Here is a 16,496-nt window from a genome sequence, read left to right as displayed (position 1 = left end):
CCCTCACTGTCCCATCGTAACTCTGTCTTTAGTACCCTCACTGTCCCATCGTAACTCTGTCTTTAGTACTCACACTGTCCCATCGTAACTCTGCCTTTAGTACCCTCACTATCCCATCGTAACTCTGTCTTTAGTACCCTCACTGTCCCATCGTAACTCTGCCTTTAGTACCCTCACTATCCCATCGTAACTCTCCCTTCAGTACCTCACTGTCCCATCGTAACTCTCCCTTTAGTACATCACTGTCCCATCGTAACTCGTTCCTTTAGTACCCTCAATGTCCCATCGTAACTCTGCCTTCAGTACCCTCACTGTCCATCGTAACTTGTCCCTTATGTACCCTCACTATCCCATCATAACTCTGCCTTTATTACCCTCACTATCCCATCATAACTCTCCCTTTAGTACCCTCACTGTCCCATCGTAACTCGTTACTTTAGTACCCTCACTGTCCCATCGTAACTCGTTACTTTAGTACCCTCACTGTCCCATCGTAACTCGTTACTTTAGTACCCTCACAATCCCATCGTAACTCTGCCTTCAGTACCCTCACTGTCCATCGTAACTTGTCCCTTATGTACCCTCACTATCCCATCATAACTCTCCCTTTAGTACTCTCACTGTCCCATCGTAACTCATTACTTTAGTACCCTCACTATCCCATCGTAACTCATCCCTTTAGTACCCTCACAGTCCCATCGTAACTCATCCCTTTAGTACCCTCACAGTCCCATCGTAACTCGTTACTTTAGTACACTCACTATCCCACTGTAACTTGTCCCTTTAGTACCCTCACTGTCCCAACGCAACTCTGCCTTTAGTATCCTCCCTACCCAATCATAACGCTGCCTTTAGTACCCTCACTGTCCCATCGTAACTCTCTCTTTAGTACCCCCATTATCCAATCGTAACTCGTCCTTTTAGTACCCTCACTATCCCATCACAATTCTGCCTTTATTACCCTCACTGTCCCATGGTAACTCTGCCTTTAGTATCATCACTATCCCATCGTAACTCTGCCTTTAGTACCCTCACTGTCCCATCGTAACTCGTTCCTTTAGTACCCTCACTGTCCTATGGTAACTTTGCCTTTAGTACCCTCACTATCCCATCATAACTCTGCCTTTAATATCCTCACTGTTCCATCGTACCTCACTCTTTAGTACCGTTACTATCCCATCGTAACTCTGCCTTTAGTACCCTCACTGTTCCATTGTAACATGTTCCTTTGGTACCCTCACTGTACCATCATAACTCGTTCCTTTAGTACCCTCACTATCCCATCGTAACTCTGCCTTTAGTACCCTTACTGTACCATCGTAACTCATCTCTTTAGTACCCTCACTGTCCCATTGTAACTCGTTACTTTAGTACCCTCACTGTCCCATCGTAACTCGTTCCTTTAGTAACCTCAATGTCCCATCGTAACTCTGCCTTTAGTACCCACACTGTCTATCGTAACTTATCCCTTATGTGCCCTCACTATCCCATCATAACTCTGCCTTTAGTACCCTCACTATCCCATCGTAACTCTCCCTTTAGTACCCTCACTGTCCCATCGTAACTCATTACTTTAGTACCCTCACTATCCCATCGTAACTCATCCCTTTAGTACCCTTACTGTCCCATCGTAACTCATCCCTTTAGTACCCTCACTGTCCCATCGTAACTCATTACTTTAGTACCCTCACTATCCCATCGTAACTCATCCCTTTAGTACCCTTACTGTCCCACCGTAACGCTGCCTTTAGTACCCTCACTGTCCCATCGTAACTCTGCCTTTAGTACCCACACTGTCCATCGTAACTTATCCCTTATGTACCCTCACTATCCCATCATAACTCTGCCTTTAGTACCCTCACTATCCCATCATAACTCTGCCTTTAGTACCCTCACTATCCCATTGTAACTCTCCCTTTAGTACCCTCACTGTCCCATCGTAACTCATCCCTTTAGTACCCTCACTATCCCATCGTAACTCGATCATTTAGTACCCTCACTATCCCATCGTAACTCGATCATTTAGTACCCTCACTGTCCCATCGTAACTCTCCCTTTAGTACCCTCACTATCCCTTCGTAACTTGTCCCTTTAGTACCCTCACTGTCCCATCGTACCTCTGCCTTTAGTACCCTCCCTATCCCATCGTAACTCTGCCTTTAGTATCCTCATTATCCCATCGTAACTCGTTATTTTAATACCCTCACTGTCCCATCGTAACTCATTATTTTAGTACCCTCACTGTCCCATCGTAACTCGTTCCTTTAGTACCCTCCCTATCCCATCGTAACTCGTTCCTTTAGTACCCTCACTGTCCCATCGTAACTCGTTCCTTTAGTACCCTCCCTATCCCATCGTAACTCGTTCCTTTAGTACCCTCACTGTCCCATCGTAACTCGTTCCTTTAGTACCCTCCCTATCCCATCGTAACTCGTTCCTTTAGTACCCTCACTGTCCCATCGTAACTCGTTATTTTAGTACCCTCACTATCCCATCGTAACTCTGCCTTTAGTACCCTCATGTCCCATGGTAACTCATCCCTTTAGTACCCTCACTGTCCCATCATAATTCTGCCTTTATTACCCTCACTATCCCATCATAACTCGATAATTTAGTACCCTCACTATCCCATCGTAACTCTGCCTTTAGTACCCTCACTGTCCCATCGTAACTCTGCCTTTAGTACCCTCACTGTCCCATCGTAACTCGTTATTTTAGTACCCTCACTATCCCATGGTAACTCTGCCTTTAGTACCCTCATGTTCCATGGTAACTCTACCTTTAGTACCCTCACTGTCCCATCATAATTCTGCCTTTATTACCCTCACTATCCCATCATAACTCGATAATTTAGTACCCTCACTATCCCATCGTAACTCTGCCTTTAGTACCCTCACTGTCCCATCGTAACTCTGCCTTTAGTACCCTCACTGTCCCATCGTAACTCGTTATTTTAGTACCCTCACTATCCCATGGTAACTCTGCCTTTAGTACCCTCATGTTCCATGGTAACTCTACCTTTAGTACCCTCACTGTCCCATCATAATTCTGCCTTTATTACCCTCACTATCCCATCATAACTCGATAATTTAGTACCCTCACTATCCCATCGTAACTCTGCCTTTAGTACCCTCACTGTCCCATCGTAACTCTGCCTTTAGTACCCTCACTGTCCCATCGTAACTCTGCCTTTAGTACCCTCACTATCCCATCGTAACTCTGCCTTTAGTACCCTCCCTATCCCATCGTAACTCGTTCCTTTAGTACCCTCACTGTCCCATCGTACCTCACTCTTTAGTACCGTTACTATCCCATCGTAACTCGTTCCTTTAGTACCCTCACTGTTCCATGGTAACTCTGCCTTTAGTACCCTCACTGTCCCATGGTAACTCTGCCTTTAGTACCCTCATGTCCCATCGTAACTCATCCCTTTAGTACCCTCACTGTCCCATCGTATCTCGTTCCTTTAGCACCCTCACTGTCCCATCGTAACTCATCCCTTTAGTACCCACACTGTCTCATGGTATCTTTGCCTTTAGTACCCTCACTGTCCCCTGGTAACTCTGCCTTTAGTACCCTCATGTCCCATCGTAACTCATCCCTTTAGTACACTCACTATCCCATCGTACCTCTGCCTTTAGTGCCCTCACTGTCCCATCGTTACTTATCCCTTATGTACCCTCACTGTCCCATCGTAACTCTGCCTTTAGTACCCTCCCTATCCCATCGTAACTCTGCCTTTAGTACCCTCACTGTCCCATTGTAACTCGTTCCTTTAGTACCCTCACTGTCCCATCGTAACTCGTTCCTTTAGCACCCTCACTGTCCCATCGTAACTCGTTCCTTTAGCACCCTCACTGTCCCATGGTAACTTTGCCTTTAGTACCCTCACTGTCCCATCGTACCTCACTCTTTAGTACCGTTACTATCCCATCGTAACTCTGCCTTTAGTACCCTCACTGTCCCATCGTAACTCGTTCCTTTAGTACCCTCACTGTCCCATCGTAACTCGTTCCTTTAGTACCCTCACTGTCCCATGGTAACTTTGCCTTTAGTACCCTCACTATCCCATCGTAACTCTGCCTTTAGTACCCTCCCTATCCCATCGTACCTCACTCTTTAGTACCCTCACTATCCCATCGTTACTCTGCCTTTAGTACCCTCACTGTTCCATCGTAACACCTTCCTTTGGTACCCTCACTGTACCATCATAACTCGTTCCTTTAGTACTCTCACTATCCAATCGTAACTCGTTCCTTTAGTAACCTCACTATCCCATCGTAACTCTGCCTTTAGTGCCTTCACTATCCCATCGTAACTCATCCCTTTAGTACCCTCACTGTCCCATCGTAACTCTGCCTTTAGTACCCTCACTGTCCCATCGTAACTCATCCCTTTAGTACCCTCACTGTCCCATCATCTCGTCCTTTAGTACCCTCATTATCCCATCGTAATTCTCGCTTTAGTACTCTCACTAGCCCATCGTAACTCTCTTTAGTACCCTCACTATCCCATCATAACTTGTCCCTTTAGTAACCTCCCTATCCCATCGTAACTCTGCCTTTAGTACCCTCACTATCCCATCGTAACTCTGCCTTTAGTACCCTCACTATCCCATCATAACTCTGCTTTTAGTACCCTCACTATCCCATTGTAACTCTCTCTTTAGTATCCCCACTATCCCATCGTAACTCTGCCTTGAGTACCCTCACTATCCCAGCGTAACTCTCTCTTTAGTACCGTTGCTATCCCATCCTAACTCTGCCTTTAGTACCCTCACTATCCCATCGTAACTCTCCCTTTAGTACCCTCCCTATCCCATCGTAACTCTGCCTTTGGTACCCTCACTGTCCCAATCGTAACTCTTCCCTTTAGTACCCTCACTATCCCATCGAAGCTCATCCTATAGTACCCTACCTAATCCTCTCTTTGAAGCACCCCTCATTTGATCCCTCACTTTCACAGACTAGCTTCCACTTCTGTCCTGACCAGCCCTAAGGAATGCCTCTCTCATCCCCTCCTCCATTCATGGCCCAGCAGGCAATTTCCCTTTGTTTACGGAGATTCCTTCTGCTATCCGATCCATTTGCTTTCTCTGATTTATCCACCCTCTATTATTTTAATAATTTATATTCTTCAATCAGGTTCCGCTCAACCCTCTTCTCTCCATACTGCGGAGATTGGATACTTTTACCCTTCCCTAAAAGTCCATCCAGCTCACATCTGGAATCACTCTTGCATCCTTTCCTGCACTTACACAAATCTCTTGTTCTCTGGTGACCAACATCATACTCAGTACCCAAGTGGAGTCAGCCCCACATACTGTATAGCTCAGTGGAACCACTGTAGACCGGCACTTCATTGTTCTGGCCATCTACCCCAGCATAGTATTAGCTGTTCTTTCCAGTGGCGGACAACGTGGACAAATGTCCTGCTGACACATACAGTTAAGACTGGCTTATGAAGAATGACCACTCAGGCAAGGCCCAACACCTGTGGAGCAGTACTCCAGCAAGGATCAGTGTCTCCAGGGAACGCAAGCAGGGTGGCAAGTGAATAAAAGGGCACCAGAAACTCCAGGAGGCCACTCAGCCCCACATGGGTCGGATCGGGTCAGATGGGATCAGGTCAGGTTGGGTCAGATGGGAACTGGTCAGGTTGGACCAGCTCCACTGGGCCTTTCTGTACAGTTTGTGCTGTACACAATTCCTGCAATGAAATAACACAATGGGAAACACATCAGCAACTTCAAATAATTAACACATAAACATTTCTGATTCTTATTGGCAGGAAAATAGGAGGGCAACATTGTGCTGTCAGTGTGACTATAATCAAGGAATTCTAATTAGATCAATTTGAATATGAAAGTTATGTGAATTAGAAAATAGACTGCTCATCCATCAACTGCACCTTACTGATCAAGGACATAGTTTATATGCAATTCTCTGTGAAACCAAGAAAATCCTGTTTGACGGGCTGTTACACAGGGTACAGGACTGGGGTATCGCTGGGATATGTGCAATCTAATCGAGGGCTTTGCGTGGTTTAGATATAGAATAACGGATGCCCGACAGTGAGTCACTGGGTGGAATCTAATCGTGGGTTCGGGTGGTTAATATATATATAACAGATACCCGGAAGTAAGTTACAGACTGGAATCTAATCGAGGGCTTTGGGTGACACACTCTAAAACCTGAGATTAGAATTGTTCTCTAATATCAGTCCCACTGACCTAACATACTATTTCAGTACTTTCATGGGGAGCACAGTTTACTCACAAGATGCGTGGTTTTCAGTGCCAATACCGATTGCCAGTGACCCTTGGCTTCACCGATGAGGTGGTCGTCACGGCAGCGGGTTATTGAGTGTGGTTTCATCAGCGCACATTTCCTCAGCAGGGATCTGCGACCAGTGACCTCCACGTCCGTGTGATCCTACTTTTTAAATAAAGAACAAATATTTGGCCATCAGTAACCACGCAGGTCAAAGTTCTCCGGATTGATTTGCCCGGGTTCATTACTCAAGGTAATCTGACAAGGAAGCAATCATCCACCATTTCGAGGGCATGTGATTTAGCGCGGGTCCGATTGCCGAGGATGGCGGGGCAGGAGCGGAGCATAAACATCCCTCGAGCGAGGCCCCAATCCCGCCAACTTCATTTTAATCAGCCTAGTGGCAGCTGCCCTGACTGTTAGCACCCACCCCACTGACAAAACAAAGCCTGTGGTAAAAGTGCCAGTGTGTTGACTGTAAGACCAGCTGTTGCAGTAACCATCTAGAAGGTTCCGTCACTTTCAGGCGGCCGTTTTAAAACACAGAACTGATTAAAACTAGAGGCGGGCGAGGGGAGAGGCCGAGTGGAGATATCGAGCTGTCAGGAGCCAGGACTGGCTGCTTGCCCAGACCACTTCACATCTCTTTGTACTAAGGTGATGCTCCACATTCTTTTCTAAGAATTATTATTTGAGAGATTCACAAAATAGAAGTATAAAGGGTTACTTTAATCTTCTTGTTGTGATACTTGCACCACAGAGAATCTATGTTTGTTATATAATGTAATAAATTTCTAAGTAAAAGTTTATCATCTTTTATCAGACTTCTTGTTTGTTTGAATTTGAAAAGACAAATGTTTTACTCACTTGAGAGGTTCAGCGGGCCAAGGGCCTAGTGTGGAAAGACGTCGCCTAATTTAACACCAGTCACAACATAACAGGTTCCAGATTCTCAGCCCCAGCAACCCGGCGGTTCAATGACTGAAGGACAGCTCCCTGTTGCATCCCCACTCTGCTGTTAGCTGTCCTCAGTCAGGATAGCACAAGGGGCTATAGTGGGCCTTGGCGCCATTAGGGTGCAGTGGGTTCCTGTTCCAGTGACTCCAGCTTTTGTGTGTGTGAGTGGACATTAGGCAAGGACAGGGCTGGGCCCGGCTGTGATGTCCCCATACCCTGCCGACAGTGCCCAGGCTCACCTTGGCCAAAGTACTAGAGGGGTGGCCGTGGAGTTGTGCCCAGGTAAGAATCAGCACCTTCGGTTGGGGCTGGGGTGGAGGAGGGAACAAAATAAACAGGTACCGGGTCGGATAATACCGGTTTAGGTTTGGATTGCACTCGGTATACTGGGGGTGACATTGGTCTTGGATGTTAGTAAATCAGCCGCCCATTTTATACATGTCCATGTCAATGGGAAAAACAATCAAGCGTATGTAAACCGAGTAGGGTGTAAATTGGGTAGGTGGAAAATGGACGGTCTATAAATCAGCCCAAGAACAATTTTACCCCGTTGTCATTCCAGATTTGCAGACTTCCAAGTGATGATTCTACAACTCTGCAATATCTATTGGGGCAGTGGTTAAGCTCCATATTAACTTCATGTCTGAGCTACTTACCAATTAAAAATTATGAATTAATAACTGCGTTAAAGTAATATGTGTAATGAGAACAATTAACCAGTGTCCCAAACTGACTAAAAAAATAACGCCAGCAATATTTCCCCATGTGTTCCAAGGAACAGGGGAAAGCGAAGTGATAGAAAGGGGGATGTAGAGGATCTCTCCATTGCGGAAGAGCTCGCTAGAGTTTCTTGGGAGATGATGCTGCAGCAAGTTTTGTGCAATGTACAAGCAGAGCTCTGCATTTTCAATTTTTACCCCCAAAATCTCCGCATTTATTTTTTTTAATTTACACATTTGAAATGCAAATTTTGCTTCCAGCTTCACAAAAACCTCTGCACTCTCACCCCACAGACATTCTCCTTGTCCTGGGCTCCCTCCCTGGCCCACACTCATCCTAACAACTCCGAGCTCTATCCTGTCCTACCCCTCCTCCCCCTGCCTTACACTCTCTCCTTCTCCAGCTTCTGCCCAATGCCCCACACCCACGCATTCCCTTTTCCTGCCCCAAGTTCCCTTTTCCTGTTCCCTGCCCATTTCTCTCTCATTTCACCTCTGTGAAGCACCTTCGGACACTTATTTTCGACGTGAAAGGCGCTGTATAAATGCAGGCTGCCCTTGTAGTTTGGAGGCTTTAACCCCGGCATGGGTTTCCGTGCCTTGGCAGAAGCAAAGATGACCAAAATAAAAAACTTTTTTTTCATTTGTCCAAAGTTTTGACCTTTCCTGATTTTTAACCTTTTTATAAAAGGTCTTAAATAAACACTGAAAGTTTCATAGGAATTTAAAAAATAATAAATTTAAATTCTGGAAACTCAGAGCTCAAGGAATAAAAACTTATGCTACTTATCATCTTTATTTGCTATGAGCACCCAGTTTACAAACACTTGACTATCTGTGTCTGCCAGAAAACCTGGAATGGTTCCTAATAAATCTGGAATGGATGGGAAAACATCGTCATTAATCGTTTTTCCGAACGTTTGAAGGGACATGGAGACATAAATATGGAATGGAGTCCACAAAAGCTGGAATGGATACAGAAACAAGGAATGGAGCCGACAAAAGCGGGAATGGATGCAGAAACATAAAACATGGGCTTGCAGCACAATTTCTGATACCTCAGTGGTTTAAGCTGACGGACTCAGGTGTACTTTTCAGGTTGTGTTGCATTATTATATAATTAGCAAAGGATGGTGGCAGCATTACAGTGATGAATGCCTTAGTGGATTTTACTTGCAGGGGTATTTTGAGAAACATACTGGGAAATGTCTGAGAATTTACAAGAAAAATGCTCACCCACCACCCCTCCAAGGACCATGATCTGGGAGCCTATTCTGTCAATGCCCAATAGTAACCCAGGAGTGGATATATAATTCAGCTTCCAGGCCCCTGTCAGATTATTTTTCCAGCTCTTCCTGGTTTTCTGGTATCAAAGTCGACCCTTGTCAGTCTGCCTCGGGGCTTTCAAAATTGAATGACCAGCTTTGAAGCTAGTTTTTATCCAATAGGAGCCCAATTTTAGAAGTTGCTTTCACTTCCAAATTAGATGACAGGAGCCAGGAGGAATAAAACACACACATGCAGGCAAAGAAACATTTTAATGTTTGTTTAGAAGTTGATTTGGTCAGATTGTATAAGGAAAAAAATGTAACATTTATTAACAAAAGTGGGGACAGCCAGAATGGGAATGAATGGAGAATGGGAGGGAAGCTAAAGCAGTACAAGCAGACACCAATATGGGGATTCACTCGGTTGGAACGTGGGTCATAGAATGCGACTCTGGTGTTCTACACTTTCCAGCAAAGCAAGGAGCAGGAGTAGGCTATGTAGACCCTCGATACTGCTCCACCATTCAATAAGATCATGGCTGATCTTCTACCTCAACTCCACTTTCCTGCACTATCCCCATATCCCTCGATCACTGTCTTGAATACACTAACGACTGAGCCTCCACAACCCTCGGATAGAGAATTCCAAAGATTTACCACCTTCTGAGTGAAGAAATTTCTTCTCATCTTAGTCCTAAATGGCCAACCCCTTATTCTGAGACTGTGATCCCTGGTTCGAGACTCCCCAGCTAGGGAAAACATCCTCCCTGCATCTATCCTGTCAAGCCCTGTAAGAATTGTGTATATTTCAATGAGATCACCTCTCATTCTTCTAAACTCTAGAGAATATAGGCCTGGTCTACTCAATCTCTCATAAGAAATTAGTCTGGTGAACCTTCGTTGCACTCCCTCTATGACAAGTATATCCTTCCTTAGGTAAGGAGACCAAAACTGTACACAATTCTCCAGGTGTGGTCTCACCAGGGCCCTATATAATTGCAGTAAGACATCTTTACTCATACTAAAATCCTCTTGTATTAAAGGCCAACATACTATTTGTTTTCTTAATTGCTTGCTGTACCTGCATGTTAACTTTCAGTGATTTGTGTACAAGGACATCCAGGTCCCTCTAAGCACCAACATTTCCCAATCTCTCACCATTTAAAAAAGACTCTGCTGTTCTATTTTTCCTACCAAAGTGGATAATTTCACGTTTCTGCACATTATATTCCATTTGCCATGTTCTTGCCCACTCACTCAGCCTGTCTATATCCCCTTGAAGTCTCTGCATCCTCCTCACAACTTACATTCCCACCTAGCTTTGTAGCATCAGCAAACTTGGATATATTACATTTGGTCCCTTCATCCAAATCATTGATATAGATTGTGAATAGCTGAGGCCCAAGTACTGATCCTTGCGGCACCCCACTAGTTACAGTTTGCCAACCCAAAAATGACCCGTTTATTCCTACTTTTTGTTTACTGTCCGTTAACCCCCAATCCCAATAGTCCTAATTTTGTTTAATAACCTCTTGTGTGGCACCTTATCAAATGCCTTCTGAAAATCCAAATATAACCACATACACTCGTTCTCCCTTATCCTACTAGTTACAACCTCAAAAAACTCTTAACAGATTTGTCAAACATGATTTCCCTTTCATAAATCCGTGTTGACTCTGCCCAATCCGATTATTATTTTCTAAGTGCCCTGTTACCACGTCCTTAATAATAGATTCTAGCATTTTCCCTACTATTGATGTCAGACTAATTGGTCTGTAGTTCCCCATTTCTCTCTCCCTCCTTTCTTAAATAGCGGGATTACATTTGCTACCTTCCAATCCGCAGGAACCGTTCTAGAATCTATGGAATTTTAGAAGTTGACAACGTATGCATCCACTATCTCTATAACCACCTCTTTCAAAACCCTAGGATGCAGGCCATCAGGACCAGGGGATTTATCGACTTTCAGTCCCATTAATTTCTCCAGTACTATTTTTTACTTATACTAATTTCTTTCAGTTCCTCATTCTCGCTGGACCCTTGGTTCTCCCTTGTTTCCCGGAGATTTTTTGTGCCTTCTTCAGTGAAGACAGACACAAAGTACTTGTTTAATTTCTTTGCCATTTTCTAATTCCCCATTATAATTTATCCTGTCTCATCCTGTAAGGGACCCATATTGACTTTCACTAATCTTTTCCTTTTTACATACCTATAGAAGCTTTTACAGACTTTTTATGTCTCTCGTTAATTTACTCTCATTCTATTTTCACTTTCTTTATCAATTTCTTGGTCCCCCTTTGCTGAATTCTAAAAATCTTCCAAATCCCCAGGCTTACGGCTCTTTTTGGCAACATTATACGCCTCTTTCTTTGATCTAATACTATTTTTAACTTCTCTTGTTAGCCACGGTTGGACCACTTTTCCTGTGGCATTTTTGTGCCTTAAAGGTATGTATGTTTGTTGTAAATTATGTATTAATTCTTTAAATGCTAGTCATTGCTCGTCTACCATCATATCTTTTAATGTAGTTTCCCAATCAACTTAGCAAACTCACCCCTCATACCTACATTGTTTGCTTTGTTTAGATTTAAGACCCTAGTTTCGGATTTAACTAAAACACTTTTAAACTTAATATAAAATTCTCATCATCATAGACAGTCTCTCGAAGCGAGGATGACTTGCTTCCATGCCAAAAAGGGATGTGTTGACAGGTGTTTCAATGAAGGACCTAATATTACAGATCCCGAACTACATTGTGAAGGGTGGAAGATGCCTGTGCTTGTATTTTTTTAACGTGTGGTGGCCGTTGCACACCGGGCTTGGCAGAGCTAGGTCTTGGTCCAGTGGCAAGGATTACCCAAGACTAACTGGAGACCAGCTCTGCTGCACAGACCGAGCGCGCGCACATATCGCAGTGTTGACTGGCCCGTGCTGCCCCTAGGCGCTCGCCTCTCTGGGCCCCAGATTCACGCCTCTTCTGGACCCCGGTCACTTCCCTCTATGGACTCTTGCCGCTCCTTCACCCTTCATAGAAACATAGAAAATAGGTGCAGGAGCAGGCCATTCAGCCCTTCTAGCCTGCACCGCCATTCAATGAGTTCATGGCTGAACATGAAACTTCAGTACCCCCTTCCTGCTTTCACGCCATACCCCTTGATCCCCCGAGTAGTAAGGACTTCATCTAACTCCCTTTTGAATATATTTAGTGAATTGGCCTCAACTACTTTCTGTGGTAGATAATTCCACAGGTTCACCACTCTGGGTGAAGAAGTTTCTCCTCATCTCGGTCCTAAATGGCTTACCCCTTATCCTTAGACTGTGACCCCTGGTTCTGGACTTCCCCAACATTGGGAACATTCTTCCTGCATCCAACCAGTCCAAACCTGTCAGAATTTTAAACGTTTCTATGAGGTCCCCTCTCACTCTTCTGAACTCCAGTGAATACAAGCCCAGTTGATCCAGTCTTTCTTGATAGGTCAGTCCCACCATCCCGGGAATCAGTCTGGTGAATCTTCGCTGCACTCCCTCAATAGCAAGAATGTCCTTCCTCAAGTTAGGAGACCAAAACTGTACACAATACTCCAGGTGTGGCCTCACCAAGGCCCTGTACAACTGTAGCAACACCTCCCTGCCTCTGTACTCAAATCCCCTCGCTATGAAGGCCAACATGCCATTTGCTTTCTTAACCGCCTGCTGTACCTGCATGCCAACCTTCAATGACTGATGTACCATGACACCCAGGTCTCGTTGCACCTTCCCTTTTCCTAATCTGTCACCATTCAGATAATAGTCTGTCTCTCTGTTTTTACCACCAAAGTAGATAACCTCACATTCATAACTTCCTCCTGTGCCTGCCTGCACTGCAATCAGCGACCTGGCGTCGTAGCCATCGCCCTCTTGTAGCAGCATATTATGGTCACTCTTCTCTAAGGGCCCATTTACAAAAGGTTATTAATTAATCCTTTCTCATCGCACAATACTAGATCTAAAATAGCCTGCTCCCTAGTTGGTTCCTCAACATACTGATCTAGAAAACTATCTTGTATACATTTCATGAATTTTTCCTCCACATTATTACTGCAAATTTGGTTTGCCTAGTCTATATATAGATTAAAGTCCCTCATGAATACCGCACCTCTAATTTCCTGATTTATACTGTGCCCTACATTACAACCAATGTTTGGGGGTCTATAAAGAACTCCCACCAATGTTTTCTGCACCTTACTGTTTCTTAGCTCCACCCAAACTGATTCGACTTCTTGATTTTCAGAGCTAAGATCCTTTCTCTCTACTGTCTTTATCCCATTCTTTATTATCAGGGCTACCTCTCCTCCTTTTCCAATTGGCCTATCTCTTCCAAAAGTTAAGTATCCTGGAATATTTAGTTCCCAACCTTGGTCACTTTGCAACCACGTCTCTGTACTGGCTATTAGATTAGACCTATTAATTTCTATCTGTGCTATTAATTCATCTATTTTGATGCGAATGCTTTGCACATTTAGATATAGTGTCTTTAGCTTTAACTTTTTTCGGTTTTTCCCTGATGTCACCTTAGTCACTGATGCCATATTACCTTTGTTACTCTCTCATGTTAGTGAGGTCACTAGTAACTTTGTGTTCTGTTTCTACGTTCGCTTGCTGTGAACGATTGCAACAGCGTTTGTTTGCTACCTGCATGAGTAGAGTTTCATCTTCTACTTTAATCCAGACTTGCTCAGGTGTAGGTTTGTTTCTGTTGCAGTTACTCAGTGCCTATCTGGCTGATTGGAGTTCCTGCTGGAAACAAAGAAAATGCTCTTGGCAGGGCAAGTTCCTGAGGGCTGGCAGACTCATGCGCCTAATTTCCTGTACCCTGAGTTTGACTAGAGTTTGTACTGCCGGTTGGCGTACATGTATTCGGCATGTACAAAGGGTAGGCAAACTGCAGAGCAGAAGGAGTCCCAGTCTTGCTCTAGACTAAAGTCGTACATTTGCTTTGCTGTGATGGAGAGGTATCCCCATTAGCTCTGAAGGATGCCGAATCAAAGCAACCAAGTTGTTAAATGTAACTCCAGAATGCTGCAGCTCCTGTCGGCTCTGGTTTTCATTTTGGACTGCATTAAGGTGTCTTCAAGGTGAACTCTGGGTCCGGTTTTACACCTGGATTCTTGTCCTGACATTGAGTTATCCCCTGAATTCTTCTCCCCTGGTCTGAATTACCCGCTGTGTCCCTATTTTTCATAGTCCATTAAGTCGGGTGGTTTCTGCAGAAGAATTTTGTGAGAATTTCTCCATATTTTGCAAATTATTACTGTTGTTAACTGGTAATGGAGTTAACATGACTGAGAATCAAAATGAAAATGGTGCCCAAGGTGGGCAGTGGCAACCAACACATCCAACTCCCCCTGACCCGACACATGGGAGCCAGCAGGTACTCAACTGCCAGCAAAGAGAGAGACACAACCGAATGGAGAAAGACCACAGGTGCAGAATCCGTATTTGCTGTGATGAGCTGAATTATCTTGTTCCATTCTGCAATTCTGAGACTGATAAAGCTACAACTTTACAATGGATCACTGCCTTTCTCAAGTATATTCAGGAAAAAGGTACTGAACCAGGAACTGAGTGTTCATCACGGATATCGTACCCACAACTAAAATTGAGAACGCTTAGGATATTAAAAGCCTCCTCGAGATAAAGGCCAACATTCCATTAGCCTTTCCCCGACCTGCGAGGAAACATCAGCGGCAGGTCGGGGCCTTAAAAGGAGCGGCATGGAGGCGGCATGCCACTGCACTGTACAGCGCGAGCCGGTTCAGGAAGACGACAACTTGGAGGATGGCGACTGGATTGGACGTCACCATAATCCAGGTTGCTGATTGGAGCATGGGCAGGCACAGCAGGAGAGGTGGCAAGCAGCAGAGGAACGGCGAGAGATTGTAGAGCGATGTGATTGTGGCCCAGGAGAGGCGTCATTCTGGAGCATCCGCGATGCTGAGGATGTCGTGAATAGCACGTTTAGTGAGTTAGTCACTTCGCAGGTAAAGGTTGCACAGCCAGAGAGGCAATGGGTGACCATCAGGAAGAGCAAGGGAAGGCAGGTACTGCAGGGGTCACCTCCCTCCAAAATAGATACACCGTTTTGGGTACTGTTGAGGGAGGTGGCTCATCAGTGGAAGGCAGCAGAAGCCAAGTCCATGGCACCATGGGTGGCTCTGCTGCACAGGACGGCAGGAAAAAGAGTGGGAGAGCTATAGTGATAGGGGATTCTATTGTAAGGGGAATAGGTAGGCGTTTCTGCAGCCGCAAACGAGACTTCAGGATGGTATGTTGCCTCCCTGGTGCAAGAGTCAAGGATGTCTCGGAGCGGCTGCAGTGCATTCTGGAGGGGGAGGGTGAACAGCCAGCTGTCGTGATGCATATAGGTACCAACGATATAGGTAAAAAATGGGATGAGGTCCTACAAGCTGAATTTAGGAAGCTAGGAGTTAAATTTAAAAAGTAGGACCTCAAAGGTAGTAATCTCATGATTGCTACCAGTGCCATGTGCTAGTCAGAGCAGGAATCGCAGGATAGCTCAGATGACTACGTGGCTTGAGGACTGGTGCAAAGGGGAAGGATTCAAATTCCTGGGACATTGGAACCGATTCTGGGGGAGGTGGGACCAGTTCAAACCGGACGGTCTGCACCTGGGCAGGACTAGAACCAATGTCCTAGGGGGAGTGTTTGCTAGTGCTGTTGGGGAGGGTTCAAACTAAAATGGCAGGGGGATGGGAATCAATGCAGGGAGGCAGAGGGAAGTAAAAAGGGGGCAGAAGCAAAAGGAAGGAAGGAGAAAAATAAGAGTGGAGAAAGAAATCAAGGACAAAAATCAAAGGGCCACATTACAACTTAATTCTAAAAGGACAAAGAGTGTTAAAAAAACAAACCTGAAGGCTTTGAGTCTAAGTGCGAGGAGCATTCGTAATAAGGTGGATGAATTAAGTGCGCAGATAAATGTTAACGGATATGTTGTAATTGGGATTACGGAGACATGGCTCCAGGATAACCAAGGCTGGGAACTCAACATCCAGGGGTATTCAATATTCAGGAAGGAAAAGGAGGTGGGGTAGCGTTACTGGTTAAAGAGGAGAGTAACACAATAGTAAGGAAGGATATAGGCATGGATGATGTGGAATCAAAATGGGTAGAGCTGCGAAACACCAAAGGACAGAAAACATTAGTGGGAGTTGTGTACAGACCACCAAACAGTAGTAGGTAGCTTGGGGACTGCATCAAACAGGAAATTAGGGACGCGTGCA

General features: G+C 44.9%; 1 protein-coding gene across 2 annotated transcripts in view; it reads right to left on the bottom strand.

Annotated features, from left to right (window-relative positions):
* Positions 1 to 6,706, bottom strand: part of LOC139278466 (uncharacterized) — a 39,735-nt gene extending 33,029 nt beyond the window's left edge. For both annotated transcript variants that reach the window (XM_070897279.1, XM_070897280.1), the window contains exon 1: positions 6,279 to 6,706. The gene's annotated coding sequence lies outside the window, so the exon portion shown is untranslated. The remainder of the gene's footprint in view (positions 1 to 6,278) is intronic.
* Positions 6,707 to 16,496: the final 9,790 nt, after the last annotated feature.

This window comes from Pristiophorus japonicus, chromosome 13 (assembly GCF_044704955.1).
Source record: "Pristiophorus japonicus isolate sPriJap1 chromosome 13, sPriJap1.hap1, whole genome shotgun sequence".
Classification (NCBI taxonomy): domain Eukaryota; kingdom Metazoa; phylum Chordata; class Chondrichthyes; family Pristiophoridae; genus Pristiophorus; species Pristiophorus japonicus.
Note: the sequence above shows the minus strand (reverse complement) of the source record. Positions and strands in the feature narration are given on the sequence as shown.